This window comes from Pseudophryne corroboree, chromosome 1, assembly GCF_028390025.1.
Source record: "Pseudophryne corroboree isolate aPseCor3 chromosome 1, aPseCor3.hap2, whole genome shotgun sequence".
Lineage (NCBI taxonomy): Eukaryota > Metazoa > Chordata > Amphibia > Anura > Myobatrachidae > Pseudophryne > Pseudophryne corroboree.
The window spans coordinates 788490385-788504267 of NC_086444.1; the positions used below are offsets into that span (position 1 = coordinate 788490385).

A 13883-nucleotide genomic window follows, 5' to 3' on the forward strand; every position below is an offset into this window, starting at 1 on the left:
AGAAAAAAGAAAAAGATGAGGGAAAGGGAAAAACTTTTTGCCCATTTGTTACACAGTTCAGCTCTGGGACAAAGGAACTGGAAAGAATAGCCCAAAAAAACTGGCACATTTTGCAGCTAGACCCCATATTAGGACCTGTATTACCGAAAAAACCTGATATCATTTATAGGAGGGCGAGAACTGTTAAGTCACTAATATCTAAAAGTAAACTGCAAAAGATACAGGGTGTAAAAAATGATCACTTTTTGGGTCCTATAAAAGGTTTTTTCCAATGTGGCTGCTGCAAAGTTTGTAATCTGGTTGATAAGGGGGCTAAAAATATAATGGGGAAAGTGAGTAAACGTCCTAACACCATTCAGTCTTTTATAAACTGCAATACTAGTTTCTGTATTTATGTATTAATGTGTCCCTGTGGACTCGTGTACGTGGGAAAAACGAAACGTGTATTAAAAATCAGAATTCTGGAGCACACGAGAAACATAAAAAATCGTGTGATGAATCACAGCGTTCCGCGACACTTTGCAGAACGACATAATGCTGACCCTTCCACCCTAAAATTTGCGGGTATTGAACATATAGCAGCAAGTAAAGATGGTGGTAATAGAGACGAACAACTGCTCAGAAGGGAGACTTTTTGGATCCTAACACTGAATACACTAATCCCACATGGTTTAAACGAGAACTATGAAATTACTCCGTTTATTAGGGATCGATAAGACATCTCTGTTATTATTCTAGTTTAGCCCTATGTCCATCCTCCTTGTACCTTTTCTCTTTCTTATTCTTTATATATCTTTTTCTCTGCACTAAGTAGTTGATGGGTATAATAAGTGTACTGTACACCAAATATGCTATATGAATTAATTTTGCCCTGCCTACAGTAATTGTCAAATGAGTATAAAGTGTTTATCCATCTTGCTGATATAACTTCGCATAAATCTAGAGTTGACTGCAGTTATACATATATGTATATTCCTTTAATATCTTCTATTTGGTCTAGTCTTTGATGTGACTAGTGAAAAGTCGGTATAGCCACAAGTCTTCCTATTTGATATGTAGAGTGAGTGTCGGAATTATTATTTCATTTAAAAAGAAAAAAATCCTCTTTAATATAAAAAAGGTTGTCTCCAACAAAGGGGTTTTGTGTCTCCCTCTTTTGCTTGTTATAAGTATGATGATCTGTACTAAGGCACATACGTGATTATTCTTATGATGTGCTCTATCATGTGCTCCAAGTAATTTTTGAATAGTGAAGGATAGAGATACACGTGTGTGTGCTATAACTCTAATAGGTATTGTCTTAGACCTAGTGTAATTATAACTAACTTATGTATGTATGGAATCTATTATTAATATCCTTGGTTATAAATTATGTTAAGTTTTAAACTTGGTCACAATGTGGGTGCATTGATTCGTAATAAGGCACTCGTGTGACTCTTTGATTATGCTTATGATGTGTTTAATTATGTTTTTAAAGTTAAGGACAGAGATATATATGTGCACGTGCTGTTCATAAATTCTATATATATTGTTTTAAATTTTGTGTAATCAAAACTAATGTATGTGTATATGAATCCAATAGCAACATTTTTAACCTATTTGTTATAAACTATGTTTGATCTTAAAACTTGTATATACTGCTGGTGGACTGAGGATTGTTCATCCACCGCTAATTATTACAAACAGCTGGTAACAATATGTGGAGTAGTATATCAAGGTCTGAATGACGTCTGCAAGCCAGCCTCCTGACGAAGTGCTTACGAAACGCGTTGGGGTGGAGCTTGCTAGACGTCTCGCTCACTCGGTCTCTGCATCTCCCTGTGATCGCTGCGGGTGGCCGGACGGGCTTCTGAAAGCAGCGCAGTGTACGGTCCCGGCTTCTGGACACAGCGGTTGATGCACCAGCCTTGTGGATTTTTCTTTTACGTATAAACTGGCCCAAAGTGTGGGTCCAAAAAGGTATTATTACATCTATACCTGTAATTTGGTTCTATTGATATGTTTTAAAAAATAAATCGGATTTACTCTATGGGCGCATTCTCCTGAATCCCTTTTTTTTTATATATATATATATATATATATATATATATATATATAGATATAGTGTTCCTTTTATGTGCAGCAAATTTGATCCAGACAAGCTGCAATGCTGTTTTTAGCAGTTAGTATGTTAATAGCATGGCATCAAGCAAAAGCAGGTTAGTGTTAGCAGTGCTGTTATAGATATTACTTTAACGAAACTCCTTATATACCTTCCAAGCCGCTCGGTTCTATTCTCTGTGGTTGACCCTCCAGTTCCCTGGATTGACTGAATCCTGTTTCCAACCTCTCCGCTGCTAAGAATTTCACTTGCCGTCCAGAGCAAGGTGTTTTTGCCTTTTAGGCTTAAAGCAGCCTGCCGATCACCACTTAAATGTGAGCTGGTATTCCAGGAGGTGTAGACCTTTCGCCGGCTGATTTTGTTCAGATGCCTTAGCTGTGCAGTTACCAATTACGCCAATTACGCGTCTCCCCGCCTATATACCTCAGTGGCTTCCTCAGACAGTGCACAGTTAATATTTATAGTACTGGAGTAACTTATCTTAATTTAGTGCCTGGGAATTGGTGACAATGCTAGGATAAGCAGAGTTGGAATTATATACTTTGGGGTATATGCAATTGCGGTCGAATTGACGCGAAAGTCGAAAAACGGGACATATTCGACAAAAAAACCATGTCGAATTGGATTCGTCAATGCAATACAGTACTTTTCGCCAAAATATCTTCTGTTTCAGATTCGACTTTTTGCAAATCGACTTTTTCAAAATTCGACATGTCTGCAATGGTCAAAATGCGGCTTTTCGACAAAAGTATATTCAATTGAAAAATGACGATTCGACAACAGTGCTTTTCGACCGCAAATTCGTCATTTTCAGTCCGCCTCAGTTTGCTGGCTGGATCTATTAAAAATATTTTAATTATTTTTTTTTTGCTTTTTGGATTGCTAATAGCATATCTATTTATATTTGAAGGGATTATCTACTTGGTTTGTCTTTTTTTGACTCTCACAAGTATTATTTAATTGATTTTTTTAAAGAATATTTTTTTTCTTCACTCTGCTGAGGGAAATGTACCCATGATTCCACAGTTTTACCCAGGATACACTTCTGCAAAGCCCCTCCTATCTCCTCACTCCCGGTTTTTTGAGACTAGGGAGAAGGAGCCATTTACAGTCAGCTCTCTTGTGGAATCGTTTTTTTTAGGACAATTCCTGCGTTTTAAAACACATTCCTATTTTTGTACGGACTACAATAATGGAGCCTTTTTCTGACCAGATTGTGATGTTCATGCTGGTTGCAAGCATGGAGGAAGAAAGGGCTGCTGAACATCAGGATCAAAGTCAGCAAATGTCTGCATTGGGTGAGCCAGTATTGCGGGTTTCATTTCCACGTCCACGCCAGTATCGCACTAGGCGTGAACTGGAGGATCTCAGCGAGTTCGAGGTGATTCAAAATTATCGCTTATCGACTTGCGACATATATTCGCTGTACGCTCTGTTGGAGGCCGACCTGGAACCTCGGGCACGGACCAATCGTGCAGTCAGCGGTTTCCAAAAACTGCTGGGTACGTTACATTTTTTGGCGTCAGGCACATTCCAGCCTACACTGTCTCAAACATGCGGTTTTTCACAGTCGACACTGTCGCGCTGTATAACCCAGGTCATTAGGGCTTTCCTAATTGACGATCCAGTACATCACATTTCCAGAGACGGACAGCGAATGTCGTGAGATCAAATTAGGCTTTTTCACCAAATACAAATTTCCCAATGTGCTGGGCGCGATTGACTGTACCCACGTGCAGATCAGACCGCCACGGAATTCGGAAGAATGTTTTCGGAACCGAAAACATTTCCATTCCTTGAATGTACAGGCGGTCTGTGATGTCAACATGAAGTTTTTGAATATTTTTGTGGGATTTCCTGGATCGTCTCACGACTCCTTCATCCTAAGCCAGTCATCGCTGTTTGACAAGTTCGAAACAGGAAACATGCCTGGTGGCTGGCTGTTAGGTATGTATTTTAATTGTTTTTATTTTTTTATTTTTTTATTAATTTTTTTTTTTGTTTTTTTTTTTAGATTACCTACCATTTTTTTTCTTTTCTATAGGCGATGCGGGTTATCCAAACAAATCGTGGCTCTTGACCCCATTGTCTAATCCTGTTGGTAGAGCAGAAAAACGTTACCAAGAGACACACAAAGCATCGAGGCAAATAATTGAACGTGCCTTCGGTGTACTTAAAAGCCGGTTTCGATGTTTAGACACTTCCGGCGGTGCTCTTTTGTACTCACCGGCGAAGGTTTGCGGCATGGTAAATGCATGTTGTATTTTACACAACATATGTGTCGCAAACCGTTTGCCGGTGACTCTTCGTCGCAGTGCTTTCAGACGCGGGAACCGTTCTTCTGCTCTACCGGTGGGTATGGACGAAGGAGATGATTCCCGACGGACAGTGATCCAAAACTTTTTTTCTGTTGCCTGTGAGTATACTTATAACATTTGTATTATCGTGTAAACTGAGATTGTAATATTCTAAAAAAAACATCTTTATTTATGTATTTCAGAGTTTTACGTCCTGTTGATGTACCTTCCCAGGCCTGTTTTTAAAGTTTAGTCCTGTTGACGACTCGTTACCCCCTGTTTTCTCCTGTTGTTGGGTTGCCGCAAATATTGGACCCTTTTATCCAACTCTACCATGGGCGACCTACTTGTGATGTGGACCTGACCCTCCGCCATGTAGCAGACAACCCCCCTCAGGTGAGATGTATTGCCCAAAACTCCCTCTTGTCCAAAGTCACCCCGGCATGTCCAAAGTGCAGCCCTCCGGCATTTGCCAAACTGCACATCCAATCATGCCCTGACAGCAATGCTTACGCTGCGTCAGGGAATGTTTGGATGTGTAGTTACGCAAGTGCCGGAGGGTTGCATTTGGGCCCGCTGTAACCTGCTTGTGTCGTGTTGATTGTACCTCTTCTTTTCCATACCAGGGTGACGCTTTTACCAATAGCTGGAACCTCATAATATTCTCTTCCACAGGTCTTGCGGAGTATCCTTCCCAAGTGGCGTGGATGTGGAGACATGACATTTCTCCTGATGTACCATGGGCGACCTACTTGTAATGTGGACCTGACCCTCCGCCATGTAGCAGACAACCCCCCTCAGGTGAGATGTATTGCCCAAAACTCCCTCTTGTCCAAAGTCACCCCGGCATGTCCAAAGTGCAGCCCTCTTTTTTTATTGTAGGTGACTTACTGCGCGATGACGATGTGTGGCGCGCAGGTGATGATCTGCGCGCTCCTGATGCTTGCTGCGCAGGTGATGTTCCGCGCGCTGCTGCCGATTCCTGCTGCGCAGGTAATGGTCCGCGCGCTGGCGATGTCCTGCGCGCAGGTGATGTCCTCTGGGCAGGCGTGTCTGAAAAAAAAAAAACATTAGCAAATACAAAAAAAAATTATTTTAGTACAGCTCATCTGAATGTATTCTTACCATCAGGCCTCCTTTTGGACTGCTTGTCTCCCGCCTTCTTCCGTCTTCTGGGCGGTTCTTCCTCCTCGGGAAAGCCAGCAGGACGGCTGGAGTCCACACCTCCGCGAACTCCTTCGACCATGGCAGGGTTCATGCGCCTTTTAATAACTTCCTCCCAGGGTAGCCACTTCAGATTGAGAGCCGGACCTCCCGTAGCTGTCTCATGTCGGCGCTGAATCCCCATCTTCTTTTTGGTCTGTCTGCGGCAATCACTGTACCGCTTCATGCAGTTTCTGGTGCTCCGGCGGTTTCCAGATACTGCAGTGACTTGTGTCGCGATGGCATCCCAGATGTTTCGCTTGGTCTTAGCTGCTGTGGTCTGTGCCCTTTGTCCATACAGAACTTCGTAGGACCTGTCGACGCCATCCACTAGGGCACAGTTTTCCGCCTCAGTGTATCTGGGTCCACGCGGCTTTTTCGGTCCTGCATCTTCACCAGAGGCTTCCTCCTCCGACTGCTCCTCTGGCTGGCTTCTTGCCTTTAGGGATTAAAAAAAAACCATGCATTTAATAAGATCGGTATGTACCTGTGAGTGTCAGTATCCCTGGCATTGCGCAAATATACCTGTAGGTGTGCATGGCAGTGCGCAAACTAGGGTGTGTCAAGTTGGATGCTATTGTGTCTGCAGGTGTTGTCGGTACCTTTCTAGGCTTTTTCTTTTTCGACTTCTCCATTTGGTCCCTTGACGACCGCGGCTGGTCACTGCATGCCTGGTCGGTCGTATCCTCCTCCTGGGTCGGCTCCCACTCCTCGTTGCTATGCAGGGAAAGTTCTGAGGGGGTGGGGGAAGGGGGGGATCGGGTCCGCTTGTCCCTGGACATCTCTGTTGTAAAAAGAAGAAAAATATATATTTTTACAAATTTAACACACATTACATAATTACATGCAATCACACGTCATGCTGCTGGGACCCCAGTTCTCAAGCGGGACCAAACACAAAAAAAAAAAAGGGAAAAAAAAAAGGAAAAATAGAAAGAAAAAAAAACCAAAACCCCCGTACAAGCATCCCTGCACATACTGGAAGTCAACCAGTGCTAACACAAAATGGCTGACACACACAAAATGCTGACACACACAAAATGGCTGACAGTCACCGCAAACTAGTCAAAAAGCATCCCTGCACATTCTGGAGGTACACCAGTGCTAAAATAGGAGGGAAAAAACCTGTTTGGCAAACAAACGACACCACATGTCGACCGCATGTCTGACACAAACTTGCTCCAAGTCACCCCAAACTAGTCAAAAAGCATCCCTGCACATTCTGGAGGTACACCAGTGCTAAAATAGGAGGGAAAAAACATGTTTGGCAAACAAACGACACCACATGTCGACCGCATGTCTGACACAAACTTGCTCCAAGTCACCCCAAACTAGTCAAAAAGCAACCCTGCACATTCTGGAGGTACACCAGTGCTAAAATAGGAGGGAAAAAACATGTTTGGCAAACAAACGACACCACATGTCGACCGCATGTCTGACACAAACTTGCTCCAAGTCACCCCAAACTAGTCAAAAAGCAACCCTGCACATTCTGAAAGTACACCATTGCTAAAATAGGAGGGAAAAAACATGTTTGGCAAACAATCGACATGACATGTCGACCACATTGATACTGACACACTCTAAAATCACCCCAAACTAGCCAAAAAACAACCCAGCACATTCTGGAGGTACACCAGTGCTAAAATAGGAGGGAAAAAACATGTTTGGCAAACAAACGACACCACATGTCGACCGCATGTCTGACACAAACTTGCTCCAAGTCACCCCAAACTAGTCAAAAAGCATCCCTGCACATTCTGGAGGTACACCAGTGCTAAAATAGGAGTGAAAAAACCTGTTTTAGCAAACAAACGACACGACATGTCGACCGCATTGATACCGACACACACTAAAATCAGCCCAAACTAGCCAAAAATCATTCCTGCACATGCTGGAGGTACACCAATGCAAAAGCATGACCCAAAAAGTATTTTTAAGAAAAAAAACAAACGTGAAAAACTACCCCAAAACACAAAACTCCACAAAAAAATGCAGCAAAACAAGCAGGAGCTATACACATACCTGCACACATACCCAAACACCCCATGTACACCTCATGGCAACCCCCACTACACAAACACATACATGCAACACCAGACCCACATGTGGTACTTACCTACAAATGTAGTAATAGCTCCAAAAACGACTCTCCTCCGGGGTAACAGGTATCCTCCTGTCTGTTCTGGAATAAATACTGAAAAGGAGAGAGAGAGAAAGCTCTTGTGTGGGCGCACTCTTATGAAAAAAATAATTAAATTAAAATTAAATTATGACAGAAACATTAAAACATATGTTTATTAATCAATTTAAAAATGAGAGATAATCCCTCTGTGATCCAAAAAGGAAGTATACGAATTAGAGAGATGTGAGAGAAAAAATAATAAGTGTAGATAATATATATAACAATAATAGTATCAAATGTTCTGGTCTGTTGAATCACACAAAGAGGATTTTAGAAAGGCTGCAGACACAAAGTAGTCTAGCACCCGTTTCTCCTGACCAGTACAGATAATCTGTATTAATGAGACCAAACAAGGAGATCAGTACTATATATTGGAGGACCGCTTGGATTGGGTCAATACCAAATAATTAGATATTAACCCGTTATTGGATTTTGTTCAAGCAAATTTGGGAATGTTTAGATCAACATAACCTGAAAACTAATAGGAGAAAAAAAGGGAATGTTGGAAATAGTACATAGTGGTGATACTGCTGTTGGTGTCCACCCTTCACAAGAAGGGGAATAGTCCGTACTCTACAAAACCGGGTATTCCCAGGGAGTCTCCTCTCAAGGTACTGACCTGGCCCGACGCTGTTTCGCTTCCAAGATCGGACGAGATCGGGCATTAGCAGCGTGGTATGATAGTAGAGAGGCTATCTACCAATGAGAGTGCACCGATATAGGAATAGTAAGAGGAAAGTATTATAGAAAAGATAAGATCATACAGTGTGTGGATCTGCTTTCCACGTTAGGCAGGGTAGAAAGAATTACCACGTAGTGGCACCGTTAACCCTGGATCGAGGATGAGAGTCCACGGAATGATAGTGAGAGAGAAGGAAAATAGGAGAAGGATTGAGAGCTAAATACAAGTCAGCTGTCAGAGGGGAGACCAATACGCAAAATAAGAAGCGTCAGGTAAGTTTGTGAATATTGTATTAATTCCTATTTGTGCAAAAACCCGTTCATGAATACACTGTCAAAAAATCATTACTGTTGGGTAAAGGATAACATCAGCCTAATGGATGTACCCTGCTAAAGAAGGAAAAGATGATATCGACGTGATAAGCAGAAGACAATAAATAGATACAATCTGCAGGATTAATGGACTGTAATGTACACAGAAAATCCTAACTGTATAAATCACATATGCATTCCTGTTTTAACAAATCCATTCATGGGTACAGTGTCACAAAGATAATAATAATAATCATGGCTGAAGTTAGAGGATAATATCAGCCCATTAAGTGTACTCCACTGTTCCTCATACTGAAAGATGAGTGCAGCACAGTGAATAGGTCTATTCTGCAATCTGTAGGATTAGTGGGCTATAATAGACACAGAAATTCCAACAGTATGATGTGCAGTATAAATCAGAGTGCCTAAATGAGATAGGCACTGATAACAAAAGAAATAGAGACTCCAAAATCATATATATGTATGAAAAAATGATACTCAGGATGTCAGGGAAGGAGACAAATGACAGTAAGTACTGCTCCAAGGAAGGTCTCGTCGTGAAGTCCGTGGAAAACGCGTTTCGCCCGTCGGGGCTTGTTCACTGTCCTGGAATAAAGCCTGCTGGGTGTCCAAACGATACCACAGCAAACAACCAATTTGCTAGCTCTGCACCTCCTCACACCTCTCTGCAGGTTCACAAAATGGCTGCTGAGCACGCAGCAAACAAGCCCTAATAAAGGGCTGCAAACGGCGGGAAGTCGAATTCAGGACGCCCACTACTCGCCGATTGGTCCGTTATCCGCCAAGGGGAGTGTCGAATCCGTTTTGCATTGCATATGGTGAATTCATGGTCCCGGCGGCAGGGCTGCGGCTGTCGAGTACAGGCGAATTTTTAAGCGGACGAAAAAAAGGCGCAATTCGACCGCAATTGCATATACCCCATGATCTTTGTTTAAAAAAAAAAAAAAACAACAACATTTTATTGAAGCACCTCAAAACAAGACAGTACAAGGAATGACATAGTGTAAGTCAGTACAATGTCTAAGAAATACACATCCTAAAGCAGGATCTCGTACATGCATAATATACAGTATAAGACATGCCATAAACCATACTGTAAAGAGCGTTTTTCATAACAAAGGATAAAATAAAAGAAAAAGGGGGGATCGGGAAGGGTGGTTATAAGGAAGGGCGTATCAACACAGTGCGGAATCAGCAGTGAACATTCATTTGAATATTGCATAACTATCTAAGAAGAACCAGATTGTTAGTTCAAAGACTTTATATATGTTGGTGATGTAGTGAGGGAGAGTCTTTTATAGAAATGTTTTGCGCCATTCTCAATATCAGAAAGAGCATTAAGTTTATCAAAATATATTTGGTCTAATAATGCTGATATAAGGAGCTGATTTCTTAATACAGGTTGAGTATCCCTTATCCAAACTGCTTGGGACCAGAGGTATTTTGGATATTGGATTTTTCCGTATTTTGGAATAATTGCATACCATAATGAGATATCATGGTGATGGGACCTAAATCTAAGCACAGAATGCATTTATGTTACATATACACCTTATACACACAGTCTGAAGGTAATTTTAGCCAATATTTTTTATAACTTTGTGCATTAAACAAAGTGTGTGTACATTCACACAATGCATTTATGTTTCATATACACCTTATACACACAGCCTAAAAGTCATTTAATACAATATTTTTAATAACTTTGTGTATTAAACAAAGTTTGTGTACATTGAGCCATCAAAAAACAAAGGTTTCACTATCTCACTCTCACTCAAAAAAGTCTGTATTTCGGAATATTCCGTATTTCGGAATATTTGGATATGGGATACTCAACCTGTACATACATTTATCTATGATAATTATTTTTCTTTCTTTTATCTAAGGTAACTAAGCGCATGAAAAGAAATAATGGGTGACATGTAATAGGATGAGATTTTTAGTATGATTCCAAAATCAGCAGGTTCTCACTGAGCACATGTGACAGAGTCTGGAGACGCCAAGGAGAACGTTCTGCTGCCTGCAACATCCTCCAGCATGACCGGTTTGGCAGTGGGTCAGTAAAGGTGTGGGGTGGCATTTCTTTGGGGGGCCGCACAGCCCTCCATGTGCTTGCCAGAGGTAGCCTGACTGCCATTAGGTACCGAGATGATATCCTCAGACCCCTTGCGAGACCATATGCTGGTGCGGTTGGCCCTGGGTTCCTCCTAATGCAAGACAATGCTAGACCTCATGTGGCTGGAGTGTGTCAGCAGTTCCTGCAAGACGAAGGCATTGATGCTATGGACTGGCCCGCCCGTTCCCCAGACCTGAATCCAATTGAGCACATCTGGGACATCATGTCTCGCTCCATCCACCAATGCTACGTTGCACCACTGACTGTCCAGGAGTTGGCGGATGCTTTAGTCTAGGTCTGGGAGGAGATCCCTCAGGAGACCATCCGCCACCTCATCAGGAGCATGACCAGGCGTTGTAGGGAGGTCATACAGGCACGTGGAGGCCACACACACACTACTGAGCCTCATTTTGACTTATTTTAAGGACATTACATCAAAGTTGGATCAGCCTGTCAGAGCCGGCCATAGGCATAGGCAAACTAGGCAATTGCCTAGGGCATTTGATATGCCTAGGGGCATCATCAACTTCTGCTGATTAAAATGATATGCAACATGCCTATATTCTGTATGTAGCATTTAATATGCAGATACAGCCACAGTCTCGCACAGTATATTGGCATGCTGCATATCCGTTTAATCAGCAGAAGCTGCTTGTGCATCCTAGCCACATAGCAATGCAAATAAGATGCATTTTCATAAAAAAAAAAAAAAGGTGCCCGACGTTAGCATTGATGCAAGATTTGTGAGGACACATCTGTATCCAAGCAGAGGCAGAGGTCACAGTGTTAGTGGAAGTGTGAGTGCTGTGTGCATGTGAGTAGGTTGGTTGTGCAGCAGTGTTCAGAATATGTGTAAGGAGCACTGTGTGTGTCATGTAAAAATGCATTAATAATGTGCAACATGTGTGTAAAGGGCCACTATGTGTGTCATTATGTATATAAGGGCATTAATAATGTGCGGCATATGTGTAACAGGGTACTACTGTATGTGTGTCATTATGTGTATAGGGGCACTAATAATGTGCAGCAAATGTGTAGGGGGCACTATGTGTGTCATTATGTGTATAAGGGCATTAATAATGTGCGTCATATGTGTAAGGGACATTATGTGTAAAAGGGCATTAATAAAGGTTGTCATAATGTGTAAGGTGCATTATGTTTATAAGGACATTAATGTGTCTCATATGTATAAGGGGCATTACTGTGTGGAATTGTGTATAAATGCATTACTAATGTGTGGCATTATGTGTATAAGGTGCTCTACTATGTGGCGTTGCAAATAGAAAGGGCACTACTGTGTCGTCTAATGTGAATAAAGAGCAATAAGGTGTGGTGTAATGTGAATAAGGAGCAATTCAGTGTGATGTAATGTGAATAAGGGGCTCTACTGTGAGGAGTAACATTTATAAGGTAAAGTGATACTACTGTGGGATGTAATATGAATTATGGACACTATCGCAAGATAAAATGTGAATAAAGTTGCAGTACTGTGTGGCGTAATTGGAATTGGGGTTACTATTGTGTGGCCATGTCCCTTCCTAGCAAGAAGATGCCCCTTTTTGGGCTGTGCGTCAAATGTGCGAACTGTTCCTATTTAAAATATAGGGGGTACAAGGACTGCTATGGGTGAGGGGTGATGGTGCTGGGAAAGAGGTGCAAGGTCAGAGGCAGAACCAGCGGTGGTGCTAGGGGGCACCAGCCAAAATCTTGCCTAGGGCATCATATTGGTTAGGGCCGGCTCTGCAGCCTGTAGTGTGCTTTTCCACTTTAATTTTGAGGGTGACTCCAAATCCAGACCTCCATGGGTTAATAAATTTGATTTCCATTGATAATTTTTGTGTGATTTTGTTGTCAGCACATTCAACTATGTAAAGAACAAAGTATTTAATAAGAATATTTTATTCATTCAGATCTAGGATGTGTTATTTTAGTGTTCCCTTTATTTTTTTGAGCAGTGTATATGATATAATCAATGACCAAAGGTCTTTTAGTATCAAGTCATCTAAGAAAGTTGTGCAGTTAATCTTCCTTGTCCTATAGGAAATAGGCCCTCATTCCGAGTCGTTCGCTCGTTCTTTTTTTTCGCATCGCAGTGAAAATCAGCTTAGAGCGCATGCGCAATGTTCGCACTGCGACTGCGCTAAGTAATTCTGCTATGAAGAAAGGATTTTTACTCACGGCTTTTTGTTCGCACCGGCGAACGTAGTGTGATTGACAGGAAATGGGTGTTACTGGGCGGAAACACGGCGTTTTATGGGCGTGTGGCTGAAAACGCTACCGTTTCCGGAAAAAACGCAGGAGTGGCCGGAGAATCGGGGGAGTGGTTGGGCGAACGCTGGGAGTGTTTGTGACGTCAAACCAGGAACGACAAGCACTGAACTGATCGCACAGGCAGAGTAAGTCTGGAGCTACTCTAAAACTGCTAAGTTTTTTTTGTTCGCAATATTGCGTAAACTTCGTTCGCACTTTTAAGATGCTAAGATACACTCCCAGTAGGCGTAGACTAAGCGTGTGTAACTCTGCTAAATTCGCCTTGCGACCGATCAACTCGGAATGAGGGCCATTGTTCTGTATTAGTACTACATGAGTGCAGAAAAGAAAATATGCTTTGGAACACTTTGTAAACCGCATATTAAGAGACCATGTGCTAATTGTAATAGCCTGCGAGAAGCCGGAGGTGCGGGACTTTGAGAATGCCCAGATTTTTAAAGTGCAAATCATTTACAAGGCAAAACCAGGTAGGTTTTGCCTTGTAAATGATTGGCGCTTTAAAAATATGAGCATTCTCTCTGAAAATCCCACGCCTCTGGCTTCTCGCAGGCTATTACATTTACCCCATGCCTGGAGACGGGACCTAGCATATTAAAGATGAGATGCATGTCATAACATAACACATTGATGAAAAGAAAATTAAATTTAGTGTTCATTCTAGCACCCTGCACCTTTCAAATCCTGTGCAGTTCCTTG

General features: G+C 42.0%; 1 protein-coding gene and 1 pseudogene across 2 annotated transcripts in view; one reads left to right on the forward strand and one right to left on the reverse strand.

Annotated features, from left to right (window-relative positions):
* The window catches only part of MANBA (mannosidase beta), a 144106-nt gene that overhangs the window by 45241 nt on the left and 84982 nt on the right, over positions 1-13883 (forward strand). The window lies entirely within an intron of this gene.
* Positions 8357-8475, reverse strand: LOC134934432 (5S ribosomal RNA; annotated as a pseudogene).